Here is a 26352-nt window from a genome sequence, read left to right as displayed (position 1 = left end):
TCCTTGACTTTAGAAGGTTGTAGCACAGCTTTTGAATGTCATATATATCATACAGTATATATCCCCATGTGAATCAGAGTCGCTTCTTCCTCTGGCTTGACTAACCTAAAGCATCGCGGATGAATGCGTCGTTTTAGATCGGTAAAATATATGTTTTAGATCGGTAATAGTTTGGACACACTTACTTATTCAAGGGTTTTTCTTTATTTTTGGAATTTTCTACATTGTAGAATAATAGTGGAGACATCAACACTAGGAAATAACACATATGGAATCATGTAGTAACCATAGTTATATGTTATTTCATATTTCATGCCAAATGTTATTTCATAGTGTTGATGTCTTCACTATTATTCTACAATGAATAACCGTTTTTTTCCCGGCTATCAATGAGGCATTGGCCCAGAAGCGTCCCTCTTCCAGGGGGCCGGAACTGATTGAATCGGCCCGGAATCGGTTGTCGGACTTGGCCCAGAATCAAAATGAATGACTGCCCAGAATCAGCCCAAGTACATCGGGCCGTTTCCGTCTACCGAAATTCAGCCGACTTTGCCGGCATCTTACCAGAATCCCCCCAGAAGCGGCCCGATGCAAATTTAAATAAATGTATACAAAATTACCCGATTTAGTCATTTTAAATATTGCTATTATAAATGTTATACATACAATTTATACCAATCCACAAAAATACTACACAGGACTCTTAAAGAATGTCATTTAAATGTTAATTGTATTTTTTGATCACAGAAACAATGAGAAAATATGGAAAAATAAATAATGAAATGTTAATTATATAAAGTGTAATCATCTGCCAGAGTAGCCCCAATCGGCCTGAGCCCCAAGTAATACATTTGGGCCAGATAACTCTCAATGGAATTGGGCTGAGCCTCAACTAATACATTTGGGCCAGATACCTCACACCGGAATCGACCCAAGCTCAATCCCCACATCCTAGCCATAAGTAATACTGCTGAAGGCGGCCCAGACTCGGGCCACATGACGTTGGACGAGTCTGACTCTCAGCCGAGACCCCAGACTCTCAGCCAGAATCGGCCCAGATCCACTGTGCTAGCTGGGTGGTTACCACATGATTCCATGTGTTATTTCATAGTGTTGATGTCTTCACTATTATTCGACAACGTAGAAAATAGTACAAATAAAGAAAAACCCTTGAATGAGTAGGTGTCCAAACTTTTGACTGGTACTGTAATCATTTTTATTTGTTATTTTATCAAGGAAGGTCCCCCCCACGAAACGTTGGCGCCCCCTAGGTTGGGAACCCCTGCACTAGGCTATAAAGTGCTGCAGCTAGTGCAATTAAGTTGTAAAAAATCCACCTGCCAGTCCTTTTCCTTAATAGCCTGTTTTGAACGTCAGGACGCTCAGTACGTGGGGATTCCTAAGGATTACCCAGTGTACCCCGCGGGTAAAGATGGCGATAGAAGAGGGTAGGAGATCAACTTTATCCGGGAACAATCGTTGCTGAATGTCGGGTTGAGAGAGAATAAACCGTTAGTTATCGATTGTGGTAGTTGCTTAATCGCTAGCCACCTATTTCACTGTCATTCGTGAGTCCAGACGACGCAACGTGAGCGAATAATCGAGTTGTGCCAGTGCACGAGCTTCCTTCCTTGCGACCGAACTGCAGAGTCCGTCCTGAGAAGAGCGGATAAAGTTTATTACGGATCTGACTCAACCCTCTGTTGACGCTGATTTTTTGTTGTTGTTGTTGATTATTTGGCGTAACAGTCGGACACTAGCTAAACAGGTAAGATTGAAGTTTAACTGTCTGTTTCTAATAATGTAGACAAGCTAACGTTTTGTAGATATTATCAGTGAACAGAAGTCGATACAACCGTTGAAGTGGGCCACACAGAATCGAACTCGACAATGGTTATTGACATTCGCTATCGCGTGACCGTCAATAAATCGACGATGGTATTTCTTAGCTAGCTAAATTGTTAACATTGATATCAGAGAACATATTTGACATTTTGTTTTAACTGGATATATAATTTGCAGCAGGTGTAAATCATTGAATGGGACATTGCCGCAGGTTATGTCGTGTGTAACCCAATGTCGAGAGGTGCCTGTTTGCAAACCTATATAGCCTACTGTTTTTATGATTTGACCGGATCGATAAATGCACCGTTTAATGATATTGATGACCCTGAGCTTGGTGTCATGCCAGTATGTTGTCAATGCATTGCTATCTCATTTGGTAAAGTAATATGGCCTCAGATTTGCTGGCTCTGATTCGGTCAAATCGTTTGATCTAAGCACTTGTCGTTTTTTCACTTTGAAGAAAACCTCATGAAATGCGAGGTCTGGAGACAATTCATTATTTTAATGTTGAGATCAGAACTTTAATGTTCATGAACGCATTTTTAAAAAAAACATTTATTTCGAAGAAGCAATAGAGGCTCATTTGTAATAATTTTAAAGCTTCGGGATATAGGCTAATGGACAATCCTCGAAGGGCTTTATTTTTTTTGATTCTCCTACCCGAGGTATAACAAAGCACAACCATGTTTTTCCATATAAGGTCTCCCACATATGAAATGGATGGTTGCATAAAAATATTTTGCAGTAAGTGGTTGAATTTATAAATATTAGATGTTTAGGCCCCTTACCTTTTTCAATCTTTAGTAAAGACATGTTTTGAGTAAAGTCAATGTGTCTGTATGCAGATGACTCAACACTGTACACATCAGCTACAACTGCAACTGAAATGACTGCAACACTTAACAAAGAGCTGCAGTTAGTTTTGGAATGGGTAGCAAGGAATAAGTTAGTCCTAAATATTTCCAAAACTAAAAGCATTGTATTTGGGACAAATCATTCACTAAACCTCAACTACATCTCGTAATGAATAATGTGGAAATTGAGCAAGTTGAGGTGACTAAACTGCTTGGAGTATCCCTGGATTGTAAACTGTCATAGTCAAAACATATTGATACAACAGTAGCTAAGATGGGGAAGATGTCCATAATAAAGCGCTGCTCTGCCTTAACATCACTATCAACAAGGCAGGTCCTACATGCCTGAGTTTTGACTACTGTTCAGTAGTGTGGTCAGGTGCCACAAAGAGGGACTTAAGACAATAGCAGTTGGATCAGAACAGGGTAGCACGGCTTGCCCTTAAAAGTACATGGAGAGCTAACCTTAATGACATGCATGTCAATTAGAGGTCGGCCGATTATGATTTTTCAACGCCAATACCGATTATTGGAGGGCCAAAAAAAGTCGGTACCGATTTAAATCGTCCGTTTTTTTCCCCCCCTTATTTTTTCCCCTTTTTATTTATTTATTTGTAATAATGACAATTACAACAATACTGAATGAACACTTAATTTAACTTAATATAATACATCAATAAAATCAATTTAGCCTCAAATAAATAATGAAACATGTTCAATTTGATTTAAATAATGCAAAAACAAAGTGTTTGAGAAGAAAGTAAAAGTGCAATATGTGCCATGTAAAAAAGCTAACGTTTAAGTTCCTTGCTCAGAACATATGAAAGCTGGTGGTTCCTTTTAACATGAGTCTTCAATATTCCCAGGTAAGATGTTTTAGGTTGTAGTTATTATAGGAATTATAGGACTATTTCTCTCTCGACGATTTGTATTTCATATACCTTTGACTATTGGATGTTCTTATAGGCACTTTAGTATTGCCAGTGTATTAGTATAGCTTCCGTCCCTCTCCTCGCTCGAACCAGGAACACATCGACAACAGCCACCCTCGAAGGAGCGTTACCCATGTAGAGGAAGGGAAAAAACTACTCCAAGTCTCAGAGTGAGTGACGTTTGAAACGCTATTAGCGCGCACCTGGCTATCTAGCTAGCCATTTCACATGGGTTACACCAGCCTCATCTTGGGAGTTGATAGGCTTGAAGTCATAAACAGCGCAGTGCATTGCGAAGGGCTGCTGGCAAAACTCACGAAAGTGCTGTTTGAATGAATGCTTACGAGCCTGCTGCTGCCTACCATCGCTCAGTCAGACTGCTCTATCAAATCATAGACTTAATTATAACATAATAACACACAGAAACACGAGCCTTAGGTCATTAATATGGTCGAATCCGGAAACTATCATCTCGAAAACAAATTGTTATTCCTGTTACATTGCACAACCTTCAGTGTTATGTCATAATTACGTAAAATTCTGACAAATTTCCCAAAGTGTTGCATATACCCTGACTGCGTGCAATGAACACAAAATGACACAATTTCACCTGGTTAATATTGCCTGCTAACCTGGATTTCATTTAGCTAAATATGCAGGTTTAAAAATATATACTTCTGTGTATTGATTTAAAGAAAGGCATTGATGGTTAGGTACAGTCGTGCAACGATTGTGCTTTTTTCGCAAATGCGCTTTTGTTAAATCATCCCCGTTTGGCGAAGTCGGCTGTCTTTGTTAGGAAGAAATAGTCTTCATAGTTCACAACGAGCCAGGCGGCCCAAACTGCTGCATATACCCTGACTCTGTTTGCAAGAGAAGTGACACATTTTCCCTAGTTAAATGAACCTGTTTGGTATAGGGGGCAGTATTGAGAATTTTGGAAAAAATATGTTCCCATTTTTAACTGCCTCCTACACCAACTCAGAAGCTAGAATATGCATATTATTGTTCAGGTTTGGATAGAAAACACTCTGAATTTTCTAAAACTGTTTGAATGGTGTCTGTGAGTATAACAGAACTCCTATGGCAGGCAAAAACCTGACAAGGTTTCAAGCAGGAAGTACCCTGTCTGACAAGGAGTCGTGCGTCTTACCTCTTTTTATTGAAAAGTAAGGATCTTAGCTGTAACGTGACAATTCCCAGGGCTCCGATAGGCTCTCAGAGCCCGGGAAATACCTGAAGGTTTACGAGGGAGCCTCAGGCTGAAACATATTATCGCCTTTTGTAAGTGGATGCTGAGAGGACCTTTGAATGATGCGCGTGCATGAGTCGCTTCTGAGGATAAATTTTATTCGGCTGTTTAGGCTCAATGCATACTCCCGGTCGGAATATTATCACTTCTCTACGACATAAATGGCATAAAAATTGGTTTTAAACAGCGGTTGACATGCTTCGAAGTACGGTAATGGAATATTTAGACATTTTTGACAAGCCAACGCGCCATGCGCGGGACCGTGAAAAAGCATTCTAGAACTCACGAACAAAACGTCGCTGTTTGGATATAACGATGGATTATTTGGGACCAAACCAACATTTGTTATTGAAGTAGAAGTCCTGGCAGTGTATTCTGATGAAGAACAAGCAAGGTAAGAACATTTTTCTTATAGGAAATTTGATTTTGGTGGAGGCTGACCTGGGTGGGTATCTAAATAGCTAGCCCTGTAATGCCGGGCTATGTACTTAGATTATTGCAAAATGTGCTTCATCCGAAAAGCTATTTTAAAATCGGACATATCGAGTGCATAGAGGGGTAATGTATCTATAATTCTTAAAATAATTGTTATGCTTTTTGTGAACGTTTATCGTGAGTAATTTAGCAAACTGTTAGTAAATTCCCCGGAAGTTTGCGGTGGTTATGCTTTTTCTGAACGTCACATGCTAATGTAAAAAGCTGGTTTTTGATATAAATATGAACTTGATTGAACAGACATGCATGTATTGTATAACACAATGTCCTAGGTGTGTCATCTGATGAAGATCATCAAAGGTTAGTGCTGCATTTAGCTGTGGTTTGGGTTTATGTGACATGATATGCTAGCTTGAAAAATGGGTGTCAGATTTTTTCTGGCTGGGCACTCTGCTGACATAATCTAATGTTTTGCTTTCGTTGTAAAGCCTTTTTGAAATCGGACAGTGGGGTTAGATTAACGAGATTCTTGTCTTTTAAATAGCTGTGAAATAGTCATATGTTTGAGAAATTGAAGTTATAGTATTTCTAACGATTCAAAAATCGCGCCACTGGAATTCCAGTAGCTGTTACGTAGGTGGGACGAAATCGTCCCACATACCCCAGAGAGGTTAAATGAAATTCATGTTAGCAGGCAATATTAACGAAAATATGCAGGTTTAAAAACATATACTTGTGTATTGATTTTAAGAAAGGCATTGATGTTTATGGTTGGAGCAACGTGTACCTAAGCGATTATATGCAACGAAGGACAGGCTAGATAAACTAGTAATATCATCAACCATGTGTAGTTAATTAGTAATTATGATTGATTGATTGTTTTTTATAAGATAAGTTTAATGCTAGCTAGCAACTTACCTTGGCTTCTTACTGCATTCGCGTAACCTCGTGGAGTGCAATGTAAAGCAGGTGGTTAGAGCGTTGGACTAGTTAACCGTAATGTTACAAGATTGAATCCCTGAGCTGACAAGGTAAAAATCTGTCTTTCTGCCCCTGAACAAGGCAGTTAACCCACCGTTCCTAGGCCGTCATTGAAAATAAGAATGTTCTTAACTGACTTGCCTAGTTAAATAATGGTCAAAAAAAAAAGTTCACAAAAAAAAAACATACCGATTAATCGGTCGACCTCTAATGTCAATCTCTCATGGCTCAAAGTGGAAGAGAGATTGACTTCATCACTAGTTGTTTTTGTAAGAGGTATTGACACCTATGTATACCCCACAAGACATGCCACCAGAGGTCTCTTCAGTCCCCAAGTCCAGTACAGACTAGGGGAGGTGCACAGTACTACATAGAACCATGACTACATGGAACTCTATTCCACATCAGGTAACTGATGCAAGCAGTAGAATCAGATTTTAAAAAACAGGTAAAAATACACCTTATGGAACAACGGGTACTGTGAAGAGATGCACACAAAGGTACAGGCACATTCAAATGGATACATTGTGATATTGTTGTATGGTCGTATTAAACATTTTGGAATTTTGCCTTGGCAGCAGCTAATGGGATTCCCTAATAAATACAAACTCAAACCATGAAGAAGAATGCCTGACAGGAGGGATTCATGTAAACGAGAATCTGATATTTCTAAAATGTGGAATACGTGTACATTTTCTGCCCTACATACACAAACAAACATTGGGGTATCTTAATGCTTCTTGGAAATATAGACCTGTAAACACACAGATACGATAGTCTGAAATATCAATTATTAATATTTATGATGAATGTAAACTTCACTTTTTGGTAGCTGTTTAATAGACAACTTTCCAAGTCAAATATGCTCTCATTCAGTGCTGTATGGTCCTGCCTGACAGAAATGCATAGTTACACATGTTTTTTTTGATGTTGTGGCTATTGTAATCAGGTCTATGGCAAGTGGGCTCAGACTGAAAACTGTAACTTGCGTTATATGTTTAGCCTCTACTTGCATTTACGTTAGGGGGACCCCCTAGATTTGAATCAAAATCCAATATGGCTGCCATATTGCCATTAAATGGTGGTTTAATCACCTGTATATGTACACATTGTAAATGGGGTGGGGGGATTTGTGTACTGTACTTATGACCTGTACTCACGGCTATTATTGTGTACTTCAACTATGTCAGAAATCCAAAATGTCCTCCATATATACTCAAACACCTTTGTCTGGATATAGGCAAAAAGGCAGCAGACTGCTTGGCATGGCAACACCAAGTATTGTAAGTCACAAGCCTCTTTAAGGATCAACAGTGTAAATGCAAAAATGATTTTATGGAGTTAGTTCATATAAGGAAATCAGTCAACTGAAATTAATTCATTATGCCCTAATCTATGGATTTCACATGATTAGGAATACAGGTACCTTTAAAAAAGGTAGGGGCGTGGATCAGAAAACCAGTCAGTATCTGGTGTGACCACCATTTGCTTCATGCAGCGCGACACAGCTCCTTCGCATAGAGTTGATCATGCTGTTAATTGTGGAATGTTGTCCCACTCTTCAATGGCTGTGTGCGAAATTGCTGGATATTGGCGGGAACTGGAACACACTGTCGTACACGTCGATCCAGAGGATCCCAAACATGCTCAATGGGTGACATGTCTGGTGAGTATGCAGGCCATGGAAGAACTGGGACATTTTCAGCTTCCAGGAATTGTGTACAGATCCTTGTGACATGGGGCCGTGCATTATCATGCTGAAACATGAGGTGATGGTGGCGGTTGACAATGGGCCTCAGGAGCTCAAATCAAATTTTATTTGTCACATACACATGCTTAGCAGATGTTAATGCGAGTCTAGCGAAATGCTTGTGCTTCTAGTTCCGACCATGCAGTAATATCGAACAAGTAATCTAACCTAACAATTTCATAATAACTACCTTATACACACAAATGTAAAGGAATGAATAAGAATATGCACATAAAAATATATGAATGAGCGATGGCCGAACGGCATAGGCAAGATGCAGTAGATGGTATAGAGTACAGTATATACATATGAGATGAGTAATGTTGGGTATCTAAACATATGAAGTGGCATTGTTTAAAGTGGCTAGTGATACATTTATTGCATCCAATTTTTTTCATTATTAAAGTGGCTAGAGATGAGTCAGTATGTTGGCAGCAGCAACTCAATGTTAGTGATGGCTGTTTAACAGTCTGATGGCCTTGAGATGGAAGCTGTTTTTCAGTGTCTCGGTCCCAGGTTTGATGCACCTGTACTGACACCGCCTTCTGGATGATAGTGAGGTGAACAGGCAGTGGCTCGGGTGGTTGTTGTCCTTGATGATCTTTTTGGCCTTCCTGTGACATCGGGTGGTGTAGGTGTCCTGGAGGGCAGGAAGTTTGCCCCCGGTGATGCGTTGTGCAGACCTCACTACCCTCTGGAGAGCCTTACGGTTGTGGGCGGAGCAGTTGCAGTACCAGGCGGTGACACAGCCCAACAGGATGGTCTCGATTGTGCATCTGTAAAAGTTTGTGTGTTTTTGGTGACAAGCTGAATTTCTTCAGCCTCCTGAGGTTGAAGAGGCGCTGTTGCACCTTCTTCACCACGCTGTCTGTGTGGGGTGGACCATTTCAGTTTGTCTGTGATGTGTACGCAGAGGAACTAAAAAAAAAAAAAACAAACTTTCCACCTCCACTACTGTCTCGTCGATGTGGATAGGGGGGTGCTCCCTCAGCTGTTTCCTGAAGTCCACTATCATATTTGTTTTGTTGAGTGTTGGGTTATTTTCCTGACACCACACTCCGAGGGCCCTCACCTCCTCCCTGTAGGCCGTCTCATCGTTGTTGGTAATCAAGCCTACCACTGTAGTGTCGTCTGCAAACTTGATGATTTGAGTTGGAGGCGTGCATAGCCACACAGTCATGGGAGTACAGGAGAGGGCTGAGAATGCACCCTTGTGGGGCCCCTGTGTTGAGGATCAGCGGTGTGGAGATGTTGTTTCATATCCTCATCACCTGGGGGCGGCCCGTCAAAGTCCAGCACCTAGTTGCACAGGGCGGGGTCGAGACCCAGGGTCTCGAGCTTAATGACGAGTTTGAAGGTTCTATGGGTTAAATGCTGAGCTGTAATCGATGAACAGCATTCTTACATAAGTATTCCTCTTGTCCAGATGGATTAGGGCAGTGTAATTGTGATTGCGATTGTGTCGTCTGTGGACCTATTGGGGCGGTAAGCTAATTGGAGTGGGTCTAAGGTGTCAGGTAGGGTGGAGGTGATATGATCCTTGACTAGTCTCTCAAAGCACTTCATGATGATGGAAGTGAGTGCTACGGGGCGATAGTCGTTTAGCTCAGTTACCTTAGCTTTCTTGGGAACAGGAACAATGGTGGCCCTTTTGAAGCATGTGGGAACAGCAGACTGGGATAGGGATTGATTGAATAGGTCCGTAAACACACCAGTCAGCTGGTCTGCGCATGCTCTGAGGACATGGCTAGGGATGCCGTTTGGGCCGGCAGCCTTGCGAGGGTTAACGCGTTTAAATGTTTTACTCACAGTGGCTGCGGTGATAGAGAGCCCGCAGGTTTTGGTAGCGGGCCGTGTCGGTGGCACTGTATTGTCCTCAAAGCGTGCAAAGAAGTTGTTTAGTTTGTCTGGGAGCAAGACATCGGGGTCCGCAACGGGGCTGGTTTTCTTTTTGTTGTCCGTGATTGACTGTAGAACCTGCCACATACCTCTCGTGTCTGAGCCATTGAATTGCGACTCTACTTTGTCTCTATACTGATGCTTAGCTTGTTTGATTGCCTTACGGGAATAGGGAGGGAATAGCTACACCGTGTGTATTCGGTCATGTTTCCGGTCGCCTTGCCCTGATTAAAAGCAGTGGTTTGCGCTTTCAGTTTTACGCGAATGCTGCCATCAATCCACTGTTTCTGGTTGGGGAAGGTTTTAATAGTTGCCGTGGGTACAACATCACCGACGCACTTGCTAATAATCTCGCTCACCGAATCAGCGTATATATCAATGTTGTCCGACACTATCCGGAACATATCCCAGTCCACGTGATCGAAGCAATTTTGAAGCGTGGAATCAGATTGGTCAGACCAGCGTTGAACAGACCTGAGCACGGGTGTTTCCTGTTTTAGTTTCTGTCTCGTCACGCTATCTCTGTGCATTCAAATTGCCATCGATAAAATGCAATGTGTTCATTGTCTGTAGCTTAAGCCTGCCCATACCATAAACCCACAGCTATCTTGGGGCTCTCTGTTCACAATGTTGACATCAGCAAACTGCTCGCCCACACAACTCCATACACGTGGTCTTGTGGTTGTGAATATGGTTGGACGTACTACAAAATTATCTAAAATGATGTGGGAGGTGGCTAATGGTGTTGAATGTTCATTTCTTTATCTTGCAACAGCTTTGGCATTGTGTTGTGACACAGCTGCACATTTTGGAGTGGCCTTTTGTTGTCCCCAGTACAAGGTGCACCTGTGTAATCATGCTGTTAATACGTTTCTTGATATGCCACACCTGTCAGGTGGATGGATTATCTTGGAAAAGGAGAAATGTTTACAAACAGGGATGTGCACAAAATTTGAGAGAGAATCCTTTTGCTTATGGAACATTTCGGCGATCTTTTATTTCTGCTTATGAAACATGGGACCAACACTTTACATGTTACGTTTTTATATTTTTGTTCAGTGTACATTGTTCGGTGCACTATTATCCTGTTTGGGTTGAGCTGGCACATTTTCTTCCTCCAGACAATCATGTCCACCATCCTGGCTGCCTACCCTGGAGTTTCCATATATGTTGGCTTGGTGACATGGTGTATGGGGAAGATGCAAGCACACAAGGCAGGTGTTCGCTACAATGAACCAACACAAGCACTCACTGACAAAAATGCCATCAACTTATTGGGCCTTCACATGGCATAGGAATTGCACATCTCCAATGCCAATTCCACTTTCCACTAGAAAGTTCTGGTGTGCATTGTACTCATGTACCTTTTTTGCTGCCAACCATGGCTAGGGCTGTGGCGGTCAAGGTATTGATAACATTTAAAAGGGGGAGCTGGTCCTGAATCACTTCCTACTCTGAAGACGCTTTGTGAATACGGGCCCGGGAAGAAAGCTGTTGCCCAATACCTTGCACAGCAGTCTTTCACCACAGGACCCTAGAGTTATTACAGTCAATGCTTATAAACTGAGTATTTGTATGTGAATTTCCATATTTCAATGACATTAACAAAAGGGTTGAATTGTTAAAAAAAAATTATCTCATGACCATAGCCTTATTTTTATTACAGCATATTGGATGACTCTCATTCATATTCCATTCACCCAGTTCAATATAACAGCGTTAGGTTTAGGCTACTACATGGTACTAAAATTTTCCCTATGAGGTTGTTACAACCTAGCCTATGAATGAAAGTTTACAACGTAGGTGCACACAGGTCGAGAGACACATTTGAGGTAGCAGTGACACATTAAATATCACTTTGCACACTCTTACCTGCATCTGATATAGGGTGTATATTGTATTTTTTCAAGTCAAACATTTTGCGATAGTCAAACTATGATTGGTGTTAAAGCAGTTCAAATTAAATTATTAAATGAAATCATACTCTACCTTAACCATAATGTATTTAAAATGCATTGGTTTGTTATGAAAAATAATGCTATTAAACATTTGCATTTAAAGTAGAACTTTTGAATGTATATAAATAAAGTGCATATTTATCTAACCATTCAAAATGAATACAATCTAAACAGCATAATAGAATATTGCACCATATCAAAGAAAAATAAGTATCAATGTGCAAAACTGCAGCATCCCACTTAAAACATTAAACTGGTCCCTCTTTTCTCTCCTTTATTGCCATGTTATAAACAGCAGCACACAGCAATGCTGACCATATTTTGCTTTTGAGAGATTTGCATTCAGAAAGGCAAGCTGCCTCACTTTCGAGGGGCTGATGCAATTTCTTCTCTCAGTAATTATTTGTCCTGTTTTCCAGAAGACCCTCTCAGAGGGAACGGATGTGGCCACTATGCAGAGTCTCCCTGTCATGACTTTAGTAAACCATGGTTAGACAGAGGCCTTGTTCTTCCACCAGCTCAGAGGATCTGTAGATCTTTGGAGGGGCTCCTCCAAATAGGATCGGACTTCCATTATGGCATCTCCTGAGGGATTCCTTTGTTCTGCGTCCTCAGTTGCTCTCTCGTCAAATAGCAGACTTTTGTGGCACTACTGCTGGTGCTTCTGCTCCATCTGATCCCTCTTCTATCTGTTGCACTGGTTCCTGAGCCAGCTGACTGCTGGGGCTGTACCTCTCTGCTGCTGAGGTTATTCTTTGAAGAGCCTCATCAATCGCTCTGGCATCACTGAAAGCTAAATTCTTAAACCTGGGGTCAAGTGCAGCGGTTTCTGATAGCACGTGATTATATTCATTTCTGTGGAACTTTCTGTTCATTGATGAACATAGGGTGTCCATCAACTCTGTCACATGCCCTGTGGTTACATTTGCTTCTCTGGCGGCTGGCTGTGATTCGCTCCAGACCCTTACACAGGAGTGTCATTTTTGAGGATGTCACATAGCTGGAAAGAGAGACCAGTAACTTATTAGTTTTTTGTCTACTGATACTACGTTCTCATCTACTGCTCATATACATATTTAATACTGGATGAAATAATGATGTAGTAATAACTGTGTCGTGTCTTTGGGTACCATTAAACTGAAGATAGGTTTATCAATTAACTCCCTGTAATTATTATCACTCGATTAAACTGATTCATCGTTTAATTGTAATTAACTAGGAGATCGGGGCACCAAGAAAAATATTCAGATTACAAAGTTATAATTTTCCTAATATAACTTTCCTATATTATAATATAGGCCGATTATCTTCTGGCTTCAATGGTGTATTTTACCTCGCGTCCAGTCTCATTCCAAACGTCGTAAATTGTTGTATCTGCACGAACCCAGTCTTTACTAAAATCATCCATACATCAATTGTCTTAAAATCATTTATTTACTACACTAAGTAATTAACAGAAAACATACAAACAGTAATTATCGTCACAAAGGATTGGTATAGTAATGTGCCCTAATGGCTAACAAGCATGGCTGGTCTGTTAGACAATGGGTCATAAACAGTCAGCTGAGAAGTTACACAGAGTTCATTAATATTAACAATTGACAATTGAAGGCTCACTCATTCGGGAACAATTGCAATCAATATATATTTACGCTCATGTGTCGTCGGGATCCCTTTTGAAGAGTTATGTTCTGATGGAGAGTTTTGTCCGCGTTCTCTCTCTCTCTCTCTCGGTTAGAATGGATCTTTCAGAGCGACATTCATTAATGTCGTCATAGAATGGATGTTTCGTTGGTCTTCGGGTTCGATGATATAATTTACTTAGCTGCAGACTAATAATTAATATCAAAGACTTGTTCTTATTCTGTCGATATCGATAGTCTAAAAGTTAACCACGTGGTATGGTTCACTTTCAGTAGAGTACTTGGATGATAAAACCTAATGGCCATGGAGTGCAGGCCTGGTCTGAAGAAATGTAAATCAGGGGGTGTTTTATAGTGCCCATAGAACAGGCTTGTCAAATGACGCCTGGTCCTGTCTGTGTCCCTGGGGGCGTGCCTATGACTGAGTTAGACTTGGTTACAGAAATACAATTCTATCACATTAACATCAGTACATAGCATCTCAATGTATTACAAATAGCTTTATCCTTATTAATACATTTTATACAACCATTATGATGCCAGTCTCATCGCTGAGGCTATTATATAAACAGTTTTATGGTAATATGGCTATATTGTCTCTCTATGAAACATGTGGTAGTAGATTCTCCTCTTGGAATTTTTACAACCCTGGGTTGGGGGGAAGGTAGGTTGGGTGATGGTACAAAGGGGAGGGGGTCAACTGTCCTTCCTGTACCCAAAGAGGCCAACGTCATGACAACTGTTTACTGTACCTCTCTCCACTGATCTCCACAGTGACCAGCTCAAAGGGTTCCAGGACTCTGCACACCTCCACCACCTCCCATTCCTCTTGGGTCAGAGCATCAACAGGTGCATTGACAATGGCCATGGTAGAGATGATGGCATCCTTTGACTCAAGAAACCGCTTCAACATATAAAATGTTGAATTCCACATTGTACTACAGTCTTGTTTAGGCCTCATCTCAGGCATCCCCATCTGGTGTTGTGTAGACTTTTGTTTTTCAGCACCTACTGTGCTCCTGTGGAAGTATTCCACAGCTGCTTTCACTTTGTCCACTGTGGGCTTCATCACCATCAGAGCATCTCTTACAATCAGGTTGATTGTGTGGGCAAGACATGGATGATGGGTTCATTTAAAAAAAAATGTGGGGTTATGTTAGCTGCATTGTCAGACCACTTTTCCATCTACTTGCCATTCTCTGGCCACTCTCAACAGTTCCTCTGCCAAGTTCTCTGAGGTGTGTCTGTCGCTGAACTCCAAGCAGTCCAGAAGACAGCTAGACATCGAAAAATCTTCAATGAAGTGACGTGTAACCAAAATGTAAGATGTGGTTACCCTTGATGTCCAGCAGTCAGTGGTAAGGCAAACTGCATTAGCTTTTTGGACTCTTTCCTGCGCTGAAGCCTGTGTGCTCTCGTACAGTTGTGAAATAAGTGATTTTGAAATGGTTTTCCTGCTTGGAATTGTGTACATTGGATTTAGACTATTGCTATAATTTCTAAAACCTCTGTCCTCCACGATCGAAACTGTCTGAAAATTGGTGGCAATCATTTTAGCCAATGCAATATCCATTTGGCCATGTTTTGCTACAGACATAGACTTTAGCATAAACTGATCCATAGAAGACTGCGTTGCTGTGCGTCGCGGAGTAGGCCTACTTGACCGAGTGGATACGGCTCTACCACTATCACTAGCAGGCCCGCTAGTTTCTTGAAGCTCTGCTACAGCTAGCTTCACAGTTGGGTGCACATTTTGCATATGCCGGTGTAGGTTGTGCGTTGTCTACATCTATTAACATGCTTCCGACTCATTTTCCAGCTGTTGTATTCACAGCTGTCCTTCCTCTCTCTCCTCGGATGCTAAGTGTGTGACTGTGAGTGAGTTGGCTCGGCCCTCCCGCACGCATCTTTGGTTCATTGGTTGACTGCGTGATTGACAGGAACAACAGGTGAGGCTGTTAGTCTGAGCAGACAGTCAGAACGAATGTGTGCGCTTGAGCATTTTCGTTCTTTGAATTAATTTTATTCATTTAAATCTTTTGATTATTCATATCTTAATTTTAAAAATACTTTTATAAATAGATTCGGCTCTTCTGATATGCGAGCCGGCTCCCAACGTTCACCTACAAGAGCCGACTCGTTCGCGAACGACCCATCACTAAATGGAACTAACACGTTAGTAAACCCACTACATTCATGCAGTAACGTTGGTGTACAATCAGTAAGTGGTTACACTGGCTGGCCCCGGTGGCAATAAATTAGTAATACCAAAAGCTTACCTTGACTTGGAAGAGTTCCAGTGTTGTGTTGGATAGTCATAGCCACCTAGCTAACACAGCATCCCTCTGTTTGAGCAGGGTGTTTCAGTAGGCTAAACTACCTAGCTGCATTTGCATTTAAGTAACTGAAAGTGTAAAAAATGACACACACTCTTGCTTTTCCTTCATTTTGTTTGAAATTAATTTATTAAACTGTTCATCTTTTGTCCTTCTGAGTCAACTACTCACCACATTTGATACACTGCAGTGGTAGCTAGCTGTAGTTTATACTTTCAGATTAATTCTCTGATCCTTTGATTGGGTGGACAAAAGGTCAGTTCATGCTGCAAGAGCGCTGATAGGTTGGAGGATGTTCTCCAGAAGTTTCATTGACTAACACAGTAATTATGACAAGGGGGTGAGAACCATGAGCCTCCTACAGTGGTTCCTCCTTTAAAAGTTGCGAGCTTACACCACGGGACTTAGAGGTACCCAGCGTCACAGCTTTGTTGCTCCAGACCACCACAAGGGGGAGTTAGAGCACTCATTATGCATTTGGGTCCCGAGGTTTTTATATGACCAGTCATATCGAGTGGTTCCAATGACAAATTTTGACGCGAGCCACCCTTGCCTTGTGGCGTTCAACAAAGATAGCTGACAAAACATTACGGTGGAACCAGATGTAAGTTGTTTTGTCATAACGAGTTAAGCCTTGTTTTTTTTCTTATACTAGCACTGTCAGTCATCTTAAATCAGGAGGTGAAATGCAAAACTGACCTTGGGTCATTAACTCTGGGACTACTACATCTCTGTCTGTATTTCTGTATTTCTGAAGCATCTCTTTAATAATACTTTCTGTTGACCCGACCAAGCGACATCTCACCTATGATCATGCTGTGCCCTCTGTCAGCCAGTACAGATGCGGGAGGGGTTCACCAAAACCGCTGGGATAACCTTGAGAAGGAGGAGAGGGATGAAGTTAAGAAGAGAGACTGTTATTGTCTGTGTGGGGTCTCACCTGGTGTCCACACTAAGTGGCTACAAAGTACTTTATGCTGAAAAACAGACACATGAGGACAAACAATAGAAGATAATGTCAATAGGTGTCTGCGTCACATACAGTATCTTCTATCGGAGTGTACCTGAAACATTTAAATATAGAGGGCTATGTGTCTCACCACTTGGTTATTGCAAGGCTAACCCCAGGGAAATCATGACTTGGCAGCAACAGATAGTCCAGTGAACATGGCTGTGTTTATGTGGTGTAAATCTGAAAATTAGCAGCTGACATCTTAAGGGTTTTTAAATGAATGCATGTGACAGGTTCCATGTACAACAAGACAGGCAGAGATGGAGAAACGGAACAGTTTAATTACCTTTGGTTATGGACACTTTTGCCAGCAATAAAGCTTCCACGGCCTGTTCCTCGGACAGTGAACATCTGGCAATATCTACATTTTCGACCCCTTGGTCAGCGCGCTCTCTGAAAGTGAAGAAAAAAGCTTTTTTATTGATCGGAAAACAATAACTGAGATATGACTGTTCAATCTAAAGCAGCAATGTCATTTTTAGGATACGTCAATACAGCCCAGTGCTGCTTATCTGAGATGCCATCTTTGTAGTTGTCCGCTTTGACTTCCTTTGTGCCGGAAAAAGTTTTTTTCAGAACAAGCTTTTAAAATTGAAAATAAAGGTTTTGCTCTCAACAAGAAGACCCAAATATACCTCCATAGCATATAACAATTTGCCTGTGAATAACCACACCTTCATACAAACATGCTACTGTATTCAGAATTCTTGACACACAACCGAAGATGCTGCCATATCCTGCCAGCACGCCCACTAGTGAGCCACTCAGGAGCAGAATCATGACGCGTGGAAGAGGGAAAGGAATGAGATGGGAACAGCAAGTTGGGGAGGAGGGCTAATAGCTGAGCAATAGACTATTCAACCTTTACTAAAGAATAGTCTAATACCCGAGCTAGGTGTGGGGGGGGGGGGGGGGGGGGGGGGGGGGGGGGGGAATAACTATCACAGACCAGATTTGACCTAACAACCAAGAGGTAGCTTGCTACTCAATATAATAAAGTAAAGACTTTTCAAATAAGTTACCTTACACTTTGTTGGCTGACAATTTGTCAGCTACGCTATCCTTACGAACCACATGGAATATCATTACAGCAGTATGTACCGGTATGTTAGCTAGCTACCGAACGTTTGTAGTTATACATCAAACATGCCAGTATATTAACTATAGGCTATTTTAACTACCCAACGTTTATTGACATGATTATTCTCCTCATTCTTAGCTTAGCTAAATGGTATAGTCGTTGTGTTTTCTCAATGGACATTCGGGTGCTTTCGTATATTCGCTCTGGCTATCTGTAGGCTGGACAATAGAACGAGCCAAAATTCACCCAAGGCTGAAAAACGGCTTAAGAACGTTGGCTAAACACTAGCACGAGCCCATAGCAAATTAATGAAATTGAACCTTCGCAGAGCCTGTTTTGACTGGAATGATGCTTAGAATTCCATAAAATGTATCCCTTTTTTTTTTTTTTTTACCACTACAATATGTTCGTCGGACTTGCTTATGTCTGCGTAATGAAAAAGTAGGGAAAAAAATAAAAACTTCTGACTATTTCTGGTCTAGCGATCGATGACAAACGTGCTCGCTGCCCAAGCATCGTTACCCATCGCTCCACAAAAGCCGCGGCCCTTGCAGAGCAAGGGGGACAACTACTTCAAGGTCTCGGAGCGAGTGACGTCACCGATTGAAACGCTATTAGCGTGCACCCGCTAACTAGCACGCATTTCACACCGGTTACACCCGACTTGAAAATATACACATTGCGAGATATTTGGCGAAATAGACAGACATGCCTATATTTCTCCCATAGGAAACAATGGGAAGACCGCAGAGTTCCAATATTGTTTGATAGTTAAAATGTAAACAACAAAAATAATGTGAGCAGGTCTCATTGCCAGCAATAGCGAAGCAGGCATTGTGACATTGAACAATAAGCTGGGAATCGAACGTTCGGAAGGCGAGTTGGTGCCACGGTGCTCAATAGAACTAATAGGAGCTGGTAGGGTGAAAAATGCACTAAAATAAGGCCTGCTTTTTCGCAATTACTTCAAAATGATGGCAAGCAGGTGGGAAATATGGTCATATTAGGAAACTGTGCTCCACGGCGGATGCAATGAACTAGTTTTTATCAGAAAAGAACATTGTGTCCAGCCTACTATCTACACGGATTTCAGAGCACACTCGTCTGTGTGTACCAGAGCACAGAATAATTACTTTACGAGCGCTCAACACCTGTTGAATATGGCTGGTGTCAGTAATCGTCGGGAAAAAAGCGTAATGAAATTGTTTCCAGCAGCACATTTACAGTCACCAACGCTCTGGTTAACACGAAAACTGCCTTACCAGCTCTGCTAGGGTGAGTAAAATGGTCAGTGGTCTCAGTTGTGTCTGGAAGTAGCTAGCCAACGTTAGCTTGGGTGCTTGCCTGCCGTTGTAAGGCCAGAACACTCAAATCAACCCTACTTCTCGGCCCAGTGTGCGCTCCGAGAGCGAAATGGTCTGAATCTACAAACTGACAACTTTTCTCTGAATGGAAACACCATAATATTAATTTAGCCAAATTTCTTAATCTATCCAAAATACTATGTTATTACAAAAAAAGGTTTTAAATTCTCTGGTAATGCCAATACGGAATAATATCAAATGCTTCTCAAAGATGCCCTCTGGTGGTCAAACTAGCAATATCTTGCGGTAACAGAAGAAATGGCTGAGAATTAAATGACGTGCCACAGAATGCTGCAGCAGCGCGCAGGGTGTGCCACAGTATGACACAACTTTTAAAGGAGGAACCACTTTAGGTTTTCTATTGAAGTCAATGTACCCAGATGAAGACAGAAGCTAGATGTCCTCCGGCGACTACACCATGGTGCTACCCTGCAGTGCTGTTGAGGCTACTGTAGACCTTTGCAAAATAGTGTTTTAATCAGTTACTTGGTGGCGTGATTATATTTAGTATAATTTTATCTAAAAAGGGTGACTTTATTTATAATTTTTTTTTTTTAATGAAATTCACTGAGGTGGATGTCCTCCTCTTCCTTGTGAGGAGCCTCCGCTGTTGCAGAAGAAAGGGCCTTACCTGGGAGTACAGGTAAAGTTTCTGTCTCTCAACCATTCTGTCAACCTGTATTGTATGTAACCACTCTAATTCATACCAACTGCTACAGACACAAGCACCAACTTATATTCACTTTGTCCCCATTCTTTAATCTTGTCTGTGACATATATTTTAGTTGACACCTGTATGATATACATTAATACAAATGTATTCACTCTGGACATGAGACTTGCATTTATTCTAAGTGTATTTGTCTTGATATTTATCACAGAAGTTAGTAAAAATTAAGACAAATGTATTGTTTTGTAATCTTAAAATATGAAAATTAGTTGTTTATAAAAAACTTAATTGCATTTGGTCATCCCCAAAATGTGGCCACTGAAAGTCTGCGGATCGCTGACAACAAGGTGGCAGGTTTTTTTTATGTGCTATTCTAGAGTTCCATAGCCCAGCAGACTCCTATAGGAAAGGGGGATAGACACATGTCAGGTTTGATATGTATGGGAGACTTACAGGGAGGAGAGGGCATGAGTTTTGGAGTGAGTACAGTAAATCTAATCCAACCATTGGCCTGGATAATATGCTGGCATCACACTAGCAGACTGCCATAGGGAATGAGGTTTACATGAAATATACTATTATGAGTGGAGTTTGCTTCTCTGCGCTCTGGATACATCCTAGGTTGTTGGTCAGCAGGCTCTGGAGGGCCTTGGACTAGTCCGTCTCTGTAGCACCTGGAGAGAAGACTGATAAGCGGTAGTGAGTGTGCTTGAAAGAGAGCCCTCAACTCTGACCTACCACTGGCCAAGGGCCTCCTGCCTAACCTTTTATCGCAGTCTCTGACAGGGAGTGACTCCAGGAGTACAGTCGTGGCTAAAAGTTTTGAGAATGACACAAATATTAATTTCCACAAAGTTTGCTGCTTCAGTGTCTTTAGATATTTTTGTCAGATGTTACTATGGAATACTGAAGTATAATTACAAGCATTTCATAAGTGTCAAAGGCTTTTATTGACAATTACATGAAGTTGATGCAAAGAGTGAATATTTGCAGTGGTGACCCTTCTTTTTCAAGACCTCTGCAATCCGCCCTGGCATGCTGTCAATTTCTGAGCGACATCCTGACTGATGGCAGCCCATTCTTGCATAATCAATGCTTGGAGTTTGTCAGAATTTGTGGGGTTTTGTTTGTCCACCTGCCTCTTGAGGATTGACCACAAGTTCTCAATGGGATTAAGGTCTGGGGAGTTTCCTGGCCATGGACCCAAAATATCTATGTTTTGTTCCCCAAGCCACTTAGTTATCACTTTTGCCTTATGGCAAGGTGCTCCATCATGCTGGAAAAGGCATTGTTCGTCACCAAACTGTTCCTGGATGGTTGGAAGAAGTTGCTCTCGGAGGATGTGTTGGTACCATTCTTTATTCATGGATGTGTTCTTAGGCAAAATTGTGAGTGAGCCCACTCCCTTGGCTGAAAAGCAACCCCACACATGAATGGTCTCAGGATGCTTTACTGTTGGCATGACACAGGACTGATGGTTGCGCTCACCTTGTCTTCTCCGGACAAGCTTTTTTTCCCCAAACAATCGGAAAGGGGATTCATCAGAGAAAATTACTTTACCCCAGTCCTCAGCAGTCCAATCTCTGTACCTGTTGCAGAATATCAGTCTGTCCCTGATGTTTTTCCTGGAGAGAAGTGGCTTCTTTGCTGCCCTTCTTAACACCAGGCCATCCTCCAAAAGTCTTCGCCTCACTGTGCATGCAGATGCACTCACACCTGCCTGCTGCCATTCCTGAGCAAGCGCTGTACTGGTGGTGCCCCGATCCTGCAGCTGAATCAACTTTAGGAGACGGTCCTGGCGCTTGCTGGACCTTCTTGGGCGCCCTGAAGCCTTCTTCACAACAATTGAACCGCTCTCCTTGAGGTTCTTGATGATCCGATAAAGGGTTGATTTAGGTGCAATCTTACTGGCAGCAATATCCTTTCCTGTGAAGACCTTTTTGTGCAAAGTAATGAGGACGGCATATGTTTCCTTGCAGGTAAGCATGGTTGACAGAGGAAGAACAATGATTCCAAGCACCACCCTCCTTTTGAAGCTTCCAGTCTGTTATTCGAACTCAATCAGCATGACAGAGTGATCTCCAGCCTTGTCCTCGCCAACACTCACACCTGTGTTAACGAGAGAATCACTGACATGTCAGCTGGTCCTTTTGTGGCAGGGCTGAAATGCAGTGGAAATGTTTTTTGGGGATTCAGTTCATTTGCATGGCAAAGAGGGACTTTGCAATTAATTGCAATTCATCTGATCACTCTTCATAACATTCTGGAGTATATGCAAATTGCCATCATACAAACTGAGGCAGCGGACTTTGTGACAATTAATATTTGTGTCATTCTCAAAACTTTTGGCCACGACTGTAGATTGTTGTATGGTGCATAGGGCTTCTCCACTTCTTATGATAGTAGTATTAGCTCTTAAAATGGTCAAATGCAAACTAAAGGAAAACATTACTTCATGACTTACTGACATGGAGTGCTCCATATTCCTGCTGACAGTCATACATCCTGCCTGTTTAAAAACATTTTTTGCAGCCTGTGATTGAGGCCGAGCTGATTTTTGCAGGCCAACTGCTTCAAATGGGGTGATCAGCCAAGGTAGCTTAGCTAGCTAAATGATAGCCATATTCATTCTAGAATTATTGACTCTATTGCTTAATTCAGAAAGTAGGCTTCACCTCCGAGTTACATCAGTAGGCATTAATTCGCTAGCTAACTAGTGTGATCTAGCTAACCAACATGCATTGTTTCTGACATGCCACGATCCTGCTTACTTAACATCTGACAGATATTTCGCTACTGTAGCTAGTTAGATAATGGTTTATGATAATTGCAGTTCATTATTTAGCTAGCTAAGAGTAAAATGACTAGACATTACAACTCCTTCTTGCCGACTCCCGTCTATAGGTCTTCTAGGTTCAAAACAATATGACTGTAGTCCGGTGCTTCATTATCAAAAGAAACCGCTCGCACACTGGCATCTGGTGCAGGCAGTCAATGGCTCAGCGTTTGAAAAGTATTCACCTGAATCTACGTCAAGCAGGACAACGTTCAATGTTGAGTAAGGACCTCACCTGACTACACTTAGCAGTAGGCCTATAGGCTACCTGGCCTGTGCGCAAATGTAGGCGTATAAATGTGCCCATAGTATTTCTGATTGGCTTAACACACCACCACTAATGAGCTGTGAAGCTTCTCAAAGTAATATTTTCTTCACCTCAAACGGCAAGCAAACAAAGTCCTATTTTTAAACCCATTGAGAATGACAACAGTTCCTCAGTGTATTTAAAAAAATCTTTCCAGCTCTCTCTCCCTTTCAATAACCACTCGGCGTGAAAGGGAAAAATGTCATGCAGCGGAAACGTCATAAAATGGGCCTACCTGATTTACTTCTTATCAGTGCTTGACTTGGACTGAAATAGGTTCCAGTACACATTTTGGGTACTGGGACTGTTTATATTTAGGTGCAGGAGCTCCACAATACTTTTGAGTTAATATTTTATAAGAGGAACAGGAGCTCAAACATTTGAGTTGTCTGTAATCCGCTGCAGTGATTTCCTGCCCAAGTCAAGCACTTCTTCTTATGCAAACCGCCTACAGCTGTCTCTCCCGAGCTCACTTGCATGGGAAACGCTGAGGGCCCAGAATATTTTATACGATGTTGCAAGTTTGCTAGCACAAGGTTCGGGCTGGACTCCTCGTGTAGCCTGTTACCGGCTACTTCAGGAGAGTAATGGCAGAATTGATTGGTCGAAAGAACAGACTACTTTCGGTCAACTAAGATTTTTTTTTTAGTCTGGGACAGCCCTAAACTGTTGCCCCAATTTCTCACTTTCCCTGATGTGTTCTTATGTCAACATTCTGGAGGAAATTAACAATTTTAAGTGCTTTGTATTTTCCTGAAATCCTATTTAGGTGGTACATTTATTCAATCATGCATGTCTCTGTAGAGAGCAGATGTCTAGGAAAAGCCTACTAGTGGCCAATGTATCTGTTAGCTAATCATTCATCACGTGTATTTTAGCTTTTTTTAAATGTTGTATTTATTATTATTTTACCCCTTTTTCCCCCACTTTTGTGGTATCCAATTGGTAGTTAGTCTTGTCCCATCGCTGCAACTCCCATACAGACTCTGGAGAGGCGGAGGTCGAGAGCCGTGTGTCCTCCGAAAAACAACCCAGCCAAGCTGCACAGCTTCTTGACACAATGCCCGCTTAACCCGGAAGCCAGCCGCACCAATGTGTCGGAGGAAACACCGTACACCTGGCGACCATGTCAGTGTGCATTGCGCACGGCCCTCCACAGGAGTCGCAAGTGCGCAATGGGACAAGAACATCTCTGCCGGCCAAACCCTCCCCTAACCCGGACGACGCTGGGCCCAATGTGCGCCGCCCCATGGGTCTCCCGGTCGCGGCCAACTGCGACAGAGACTTGACTCGAACCAGGATCTCTAGTGGCACAGCTAGCCCTGCAATGCAGTGCCTTAGACCAATGCGCCACTCGGGAGGCCCTGTGTATTTTAGCTTGAAGTAGCATAACCAACTGAGAATATTTGTGACATTCCACATTATCCCATGGATTTTGCCTGGGACAAGGAATATAGTCTAGGCAGACAAATCTGCAACATTCTGTTTCACTCCTGGTTTGTAGTCTCTCACACTCTCTCCTTGTCCTCCATGTGTTTCTTGGCTTGTGGTACAGATGTGACTTTTGCGGAGAACATTACTTGAATTGTGGTCTAATCATGCCATTGTTGGTGGCAAAACTTCGAAGGTGGGTTTAAAAAAAAAGCTCATGTTCTATAATAGTTATGATTGAACACAATTTATGTACAACTGCTATCTATCTAGATGTAATGTATATGAAAAACATCAAGTTACTTAGTTCTTCCTTTGGAAATACATTAAAAAAAGTGCCGTGTGTAGAATATACATAATATATGTTTTTGAATAAAACCAACTACATATGCAATGGGCTTGTCTAATGCTTTAAGTAGACTTTGATTAAGTAATTAAGACACACAAATGACTCAGAGCCCAATAGTCACACTGTGTTAACATTTTATTGCGTTTTCCTGTGTGACTGGTGCACGCTGTCTCGCTCTTCTCCCTACTGCAGCGAAAAGGCAGCACAGCAAGTGTTTTTATTTCACTGTCCGTGCTGAAGCTGCAACAGACTTTCATCCGTTTAGTTTCTTTCTTGTTTCTTACTGAAAGGTTCTGTTACCGAAATCCCTAATTTGTTTATAAAAAAAATTCCCTCAACCCTTGCTCTCTTTATGTGAAACATGTAAGCATTGTATTCATGTGACCAATAGGGCCTGACCTATAGCCTATCATAATCACATCAATAAATGGGTTATAACAAACTCTGAACACAGTAATGTTGACAGCAAAATAGATGCGGAGGAAGTGAAAACTTGAAACGGGCCAATGTTGACGTGGTTGCTCAGGAGGGAAAGGGGAAGTCAGATCTGTGGAAGACATTTGACTTAGTAGTGGAAGCTACTGGAGATCAAGATAAAGGTGGATATAGGAGCAAGCGTTGTGTGAGTATTATGTGTGCCAAACAGTTGCTGTTAGATTACAATATAATTTTTTCGGACCATTTGGAGCAGAGTAAACAACACTAAAGTATACCAGAGTCTTTTCTAACGTAAAAAAAAAAAACATGCAGTACCATTTAAAAGTTTGGACACACCTACTCATTCAAGGGTTTTTCTATTTTAATTTTTGTTACTATTTTCTACGTTGTAGAATAATAGTGAAGACATCAAAACTATGAAATAACACACACATGGAATCATTTAGTAACCAAAAAAGTGTTAAACAAATAAAAATGTTTTAAATTTGAGATTCTTCAAATTGCCACTCTTTGCCTTGATGACAGCTTTACACACTCTTGGCATTCTCTCAACCTGCTTCAACTGGAATGCTTTTCCAACAGTCTTGAAGGAATTCCCACATGCTGAGCACTTGTTGGCTACTTTTCCTTCACTCTACGGTCCTACTCATCCAAAACCATCTCAATTAGGGTGTGACTGGGTGATTGTGGAGGACAGGTCATCTGATGCAGCACTCCATCACTCTCCTCCTTTGTCAAATAGCCCTTACACAGCCTGGAGGGGTGTTGGATCATTGTCCTGTTGAAAAACAAATGATAGTCTCATTAAGCGCAAACCAGATGGGATGGCGTATCGCTGCAGAATTCTGTGGTAGCCATGCTGGTTAAGTGTGCCTTGAATTCTAAATAAATCAGTGTCACCAGCAAAGCACCACCACACCATAACACCACCTCCTCCATGCTTTACGGTGGGAACCATACATGCGGAGATCATCTGTTC

General features: G+C 41.7%; 1 protein-coding gene across 2 annotated transcripts in view; it reads left to right on the top strand.

Annotated features, from left to right (window-relative positions):
* The first annotated feature begins 1321 nt into the window (after positions 1-1321).
* The window catches only part of LOC115153099 (tight junction-associated protein 1-like), a 151475-nt gene continuing 126444 nt past the window's right edge, over positions 1322-26352 (top strand). For both annotated transcript variants that reach the window (XM_029698162.1, XM_029698161.1), the window contains exon 1: positions 1322-1768. The gene's annotated coding sequence lies outside the window, so the exon portion shown is untranslated. The remainder of the gene's footprint in view (positions 1769-26352) is intronic.

Source organism: Salmo trutta, chromosome 18, assembly GCF_901001165.1.
Source record: "Salmo trutta chromosome 18, fSalTru1.1, whole genome shotgun sequence".
Lineage (NCBI taxonomy): Eukaryota > Metazoa > Chordata > Actinopteri > Salmoniformes > Salmonidae > Salmo > Salmo trutta.
The sequence above is the reverse complement of the archived record's forward strand: the minus strand, read 5'-3'. Positions and strand labels throughout refer to the sequence as shown.